We start from the raw sequence: 6,312 nt of genomic DNA, 5'->3' as shown, positions 1-6,312 counted from the left end.
ACTCCTAGAGAGGTCATATACTGCTCCTCCTATTTTTGAGAACTTTCAGTCCAGCAGCAGGTAAGCGGGCGCATGGGTCTCTTAAGTGGTGGAGGATAATCCATGTCTGTCCCGCTGGTCGACTGCACTCATTGCTTCTCTCAGCATGATTTTGGTGAGTATGGAGAATCACAGTACGCATTTTGTTGTTGGGTTACTTGTTTTTAATTACTGTTCATAGTGTTTTGGAGGGTTTGGTTGTTACATATAAAGGAAGAAAACCTGTCAAAAAGGTGTAGCAGTAAGTGAATAGTGTCACTTCTATCCGACGACCCCTTGAGAGTAGGTACAGACTATGAAGCTGTATTAGTTTGAGACGGTGGAGGGTGTGTGTATATGTATTGAGGGGGGTGCTGCTCGCAGACCCTGGGTGTCCTGGAATGTGCCATGGCTTGTTCTGGGGTGGGACTCCATGACCTCAGGCAATGGGATGGGTGGGTGCGACTGCATTCGTACACACAGGGGAGAAAAAAGGACGGTTAACTCTCATTATTTTGGCACACGCGCTCACCTAAAGTACACGTGCAACACCCCTGCAAACTACTTTATACAAATACAGGCCGGTTTTACCAGCGATATCCTTGTGAACCTTGTGTTGTGTTCATGTCATGAGTGATGGTGGCCACTATGGCATGATAACAACCTTTTACTGTATTCCCCAGAGAGGAGCAGAGGAGAACAGCATGGGGGAATGCTGTTTCTTTAAGAGAGAGGGAGAGCGAGAGAGAGAGAGAAAGGGAGGGACCTTTTTGCCCTCCAGAAACCAGGAAGGGAATTGAGTTGATCTGCTGGTGCTTGGTTAGCGCATACAGAGCTTTGAACAGCAGGGACAGCTAAGAGAGTGAGAGAGCTCCACAGAGGAGGAGAGAAGAGGAGGGAAGAGCTAACCCATAGCAAGCACCGCCACGGCCATCGCAGGTGAGCTCGTTTCCCCTGCTTGTCCCCCGTGTCATCTGCCCAGGGCCTATCGACTGAAGGTAGCAAGGCTGAGGAGGAAGGAATGAGGGAGGGGGACAGAGAGGAGAGAGAGAGAGTATGTGTGTGGGGGGTAGGAGGGGGCTCCAGTGAGGAATTATTCCTCTTTTTCTTTGGTCTTCCGAGTAACTGATTTGGTACACCTTCGGTTCACTGGCATTGCTTTAATAAACTTTTTTTTTTTGTTCTTACTGTTAACTTTTTTGTTGTTGTTGTTTTGGAGACAGCCCTTAAGGGGTGTGTTTGTCAGAGGTTAGACGAGGAGAATGTAGTAGGAAGGAACCAAAAATAATTCCATAGGACAAGGTACAGTGCTACGCACTGGGGTCTGCTTTTTTTAAACCTTTGTTATCATTCATTAAGAAACAAACTCTGATAACTTGTGCATGCACCTTTGGCTTTTTTCTTCCAGTCTCAAATTGCATTTACACTGTTTACTGTTATGATGGAATATTTTAGGTTAAAAAAAAGTCTAATTTGGGTCAAGAATGCTGAATATGTCAGATGATGTAGGGTGACAATATAAATTTATTGTATTAAAGTTCTACAGAGTTGTGTTTGGGTCCCTTTGCCTTTTCTCATACGTACAGTGCTTGGCACTGCTTGTTGGCTGGTCTGTACTTTTAATACCTGGCATCCTGCTAGCAACACACGGTAGTGTATAATTCGGCTCTGAATGCTTACGTTGAAGCAAGCTCTTAGATGTGGGGGTGGCAAGAGCAAACAGTTTGGGACTTGTAGTTCTTAGCAGTGGCTTAGAAGCAGGTGAAGTCATACTTAAGGACTGCGCTTCCCAGAGTGCCTTGCCCTTGGCCATACAGGAAAGGGAACAGCCGGTAGCCTATCCTAGTGGGGAGGTGTGGTGATTGAGGAGCGGGCAAGCCAATCGCAGAGGGGGAAGTGAAGCCAGAGCAGTGGGCTGAAAATAGAGTGGGGGAGTTAGTAGGTGTCTGCCTGTGTGGGATCAGGCAAGGGCTTGCCTGTGTAACTAGGGCCACTCTGAAGTTTACTGTCTGCAGTTTCTCCAGACCAGAGCCCTGCCCAGGCACAGAGGCAGGCAGAGGGAGACTGAGCTGACCCACAGGGAAACAAAATTCTGGCCAGCCGGTAAGAGCTCCAAATGCACTCTCACTCTCTCTGGTGTCTGAGATGGGAAAGGCAAGCTAGAAGAGAAATAATGGAATCTTAAAAGGGGAAAGAGAGGGACTTGGCTTGATTAAGTTCAGAGCGCTTGACCCACTTGCAGATGGCATAGAGATGGAAAACGGAGGCCTGCTGTATTAAGGTATGACTTGGTAAGATTCTGTGCAGCGAGTTTCACTTTCCAAGTACTTTCTTAATTAACTGAACTCTGTCTTTGTTGTGATTCTTATTTTTATCTGATCTGACTGTTACAAATTGCCATTTAATAAAATAAAATAATATATTTTCAAGAAGATTGATTTAATTTTAGTCACAAAAAGTTGGGTTTAACACTGGTGGACTCTGGTGAAATGGTTTCAAATAAAGTGAAATTCACATCAAAGACATCCTGCTCATTGAGGTCTCTAAGAACCTTAGACTTTGGAAAGTTTTTCCTCTTCTGTTGGCAGATCCCTTGTAGACTTCTCTGCCCCCTCATTCTTTTTATAGCTGTTCCATAATGCACATCAACATCTTCTCCTTTGGTAAGGGTCTTTAACAGGGTCTTATGACTTGTCAAATAAGAAGACTGCATGTTTGTCCTGGACTCAAAGGCGTTGCAGGAAGCTGCAGTCTCTTTTGCTCTCTCTTTTTTTATTCAAAGATGTATGCAGATCATTTCCAACCCATACTTGCTCGACTCGTTTTCACTAGTGCGGGTACAGGGAGGACGCAAGGGGTATTTTTATTCACAGATGACGCCCAGTGTCTGAATAATGCACAGACAAGGCTCCTTGTCTCACTGGGGTGAGGCCGATCTTTATTGTCTTTTGCTTGTTTAAGTGGCAAAGAGATTCTTACCCACCATAAACCAGTTAACCTTGTACGTAGTTAAATTACCTAACGGGGTCGTTTCAGGTCAGCATTTATGACAGGTAATGTATGTGTGAACTTCATGCTGATACACATCATGCAGTGTTTTTTTTTTCTTTTGTATTATCTTGATGTGTTGTGTTATTTCACTAAGTATGTGTTTTGCTATATCTATAAAATTTCAGATTTTTATAAGCTTTTTAGAAGCTGACTTAATATTTGTTTTGTTTGCCTTTATTTAAAGTTTCAATTGCTAGACATCCAGTGTGAATTGTTTAGGTTTTTATGCACTTGTATGTATGAGATATTTGACTAGCTTTTGAATGCTTATGAAATACAAATTTTATTTGAACTTTCACAATCCTTTTGAAAATGTATGTAAAATTGTGGTCTGTTATGAAGACATATAAAGCATCTATTTTTGCGTCCTTGTGCGGTGCAGGACTGAGGGCTGAAGGCACTAGAAGTTACCAGCTACTGTTTGGCCAAAAAGTATAATTTTAATGCTAAAGTAGTCTTTGAGCTTTTTGAACACACTTTGAATTGGCTCTCTGAACAAGGTTTAGTTTTATAACGTCTGGGGGACGGTGGACGTTTGTGAAACATTTTTGAATTTATCAAATTAAAGACTGATGCTGGGAGATGGGCTGCTGCAAGCTAGAATCACTATCGGTAATCAGAGAGCTCATCTCATTATTCTCTCATTGCACACTTTAAAGGGCCTTCTTCCACTTGTTCTTATCTGCTGAGAGTCTGTCGACAATGAGTGAGGCCTTCTTGGTTTCCTTGACAGTAATGTGGAATCCAATTGCTGTAAGTTTATGCTCTCGCCCCCATTCGCTATTGTGGAGCTCGACCTCCAGCAGGAGGAGTCGTCCTTGACATACTTACCTTAGTGCGATCGTTCAGAGATATGCTGGGAGGTAGAGCTGAAAAAGAAAATCCTGGGTGGGTTGTCATGTCTTTTTGCCTCAGTAGAGGCAGAAGAGGGAAGTGGAAGCTGTGGTGGACTGTGCAGTCCAGTGTCTGGGAGAGCTGGTCATCTGATAACAGAGCGGGTTCTGTTACACCATCACCAGAGTCACACAGGAAGTCTTCTTCCGCCCAACCGGCCAGGCTGCCGCAGCAGCAGAAGAGCTCAAGACATGGATTGTGGCCTGAGCGCAAGGGCACTGGAAGGGCTGGAGTAGCGCTGCCGCCATTACTCAATTTTGTTTCTATTTCATGTGTTGGTTTTCTTGCTCTTTCCTTATTTCCTGGCCCAGCCACAGTTTGTCCGAAAGACTCCGAAGGTGTGGGCAGCTCAAAGACAGATGCAGGGAGTTAGGCCTGGAAAAGTTTGGTCAAACTATGAGGGGGCGTCGTGGCATTTTCACACGTGGGCTTCATTCTAACATGGGACTCTAACAAAGCTGCTGCTGGTCTAGAAAGATTGTAGGCACGTTGTTGCTTTTGAAGCGGAGTTTCTTGCCTTATCTGCTCTACTATTTGCTGTATGCTCTTTTCCTATCTGATATATTTCTGCAACTAAGACCTTTAATTTCTCACCATAAAGAGTAAGTAGTTTGCTTGTACTATTGACCCTATGACATAAGATTTTTCCTCAAAGAGGGACGGAATTTTGTGTCTACAGACGGTTCCAGCAACTAAAGTGAGGTGAAATAAAAAATTTCGCTAGTGTGCACTTGTTTATAGCAGCCTCACCCAATACCTTTTGGGGGGCATTGTGAATACAAGTCTGGATTTTTGGCAGCCTACTGACATATCTCCAGTGAAACGGCCCAGCACTACAACTCCAGTTTTATCAGTTGTTCCCCCACTTCCTGCTTGCACTTTTTGTGACCAATCATGCTTTCCTAACCAGTGCTGGCAGGAGTGACTCATTTGCAGGGCCTTGCTCAAAATCCTGTTCTTCTTGGAACCAGTCAGCCCCTCTCCATACTGTTTACGATTATCCGGTAATATCCTCTCTGCCTTGACCTTGAACCCTGTCAACCTAGTGTAGTGACTCCACTTCCCTCCCTCATGAGGCAGGAGGAGCTAATCATACAAACACACACACTAGCTTGTACATACATACTGAGTGGACATGCATGTCAGAGGGATGCCCTGTGTACATAAGTCACATGTTTGTCATTAATCCTCTCAAAAGATTCTTTCGAAGGATTCCCAAGCTCTTGAGAAATACACAGTGAAAGGTGTGACTGACAAAGAAAGAAAGTTAATAGAAAGACACCAAAGTGTTCCATAAAACCCTGCTGCTTGTTTTGGTTTATGTCATAATTCAATGTGTGTTCCTGGAATGTGTGGCATGTGCTTGCCTGAGATGTTTCATTCTGAGGTGTCAGTTTTCGGTTCATATAATGAGCAAGTAAATTTACCGTTTGGTGTCTTTTTCTGGATAATCGTTAGTTTTAGAGTTAAGAACTTAATCACAAAACACATTAAATACCCTTGACACAATTTGATTGACAGTAGTTATTTCATGATTCTTGTAAAAAGATTTTACTGTGTTGGCGGTGTTATTTCCAACTGATTACACAATTCTGAACTATTTCTGAACTAGTTATATTGTAACCTTACATACCAATATGTAATGTGCTAGTTGAACTTCTAAACTCATTTAGTTTACACGACCAGATGAATTAAAACAATTCAAATACTCGTTAAGACAGTTTGACAGTATCTGAAATCTATTTTCGATAGCCTCACTTCACATTGGCTGGGAGGGGCTGTTAGGGGAGGGTGGGGGCTGGGGTGGGATGAGTATTCGCAGTAACTTGTGGTTTGACTTGCAAAGTAGTTGAGGCCTGTGCGTGCGGCCATCAGAAGAGGTCGGAAATGAGACGTTGGGGCCGTTGCACGGCCCCTGTCACCCATAACCATGAATAAGTGATGAAGAATGTTGGGAGCCCTGAGAAGGTGTCAGGATCAGGTTTGTTTGCACTGTTTCCTCTTTCTTTCAGCTTTGCCCTGGGTTTATTCAGGGACAGAGATGCTGCTTAACTGGTGCCTTGCTATTACCCACAAGCTGAAGTGCAGAGAGATGACATTTGGTTTTAAGTGTCCATTCTGAGAAACCCCCTTATGATAGCAAAACTACTCTTGCTCTTTTTCTCTGAAATTCTTTTTTTTTTTTCTGAATTTCAAATTTTATGGGTTTTTCCAGGTGTGGCACAGGTTCCTTGTGAATCAAAGTAAATTGTCTGATCTGAAAAGGTATATTTTAGTGTTTAATGAGACCAAAATTGAAAAATTCTGTTATCATCTACTCACTCGCATACGCATTTACGCACCCTCATG

At 43.4% G+C, this 6,312-nt stretch overlaps 1 protein-coding gene across 5 annotated transcripts in view; it reads left to right on the top strand.

Moving 5' to 3' along the window:
- The window catches only part of LOC107729681 (zinc finger and BTB domain-containing protein 7A-like), a 22,497-nt gene that overhangs the window by 3,415 nt on the left and 12,770 nt on the right, over window positions 1-6,312 (top strand). The window contains exons 1-2 of one of the 5 annotated variants that reach the window (XM_016540335.1): window positions 725-957; window positions 2,034-2,121. The exons of 1 other annotated variant lie outside the window; for it this stretch is intronic. The gene's annotated coding sequence lies outside the window, so the exon portion shown is untranslated. Of the gene's footprint in view, window positions 1-724; window positions 958-1,584; window positions 2,300-6,312 lie in introns of those variants that run through there. 3 more of the 5 variants (XM_016540336.1, XM_016540333.1, XM_016540334.1) reach the window with 3 other exon arrangements.

Source organism: Sinocyclocheilus rhinocerous, unplaced genomic scaffold (genome assembly GCF_001515625.1).
Source record: "Sinocyclocheilus rhinocerous isolate Xijiao unplaced genomic scaffold, SAMN03320098_v1.1 scaffold1149, whole genome shotgun sequence".
Lineage (NCBI taxonomy): Eukaryota > Metazoa > Chordata > Actinopteri > Cypriniformes > Cyprinidae > Sinocyclocheilus > Sinocyclocheilus rhinocerous.
Note: the sequence above shows the minus strand (reverse complement) of the source record. Positions and strands in the feature narration are given on the sequence as shown.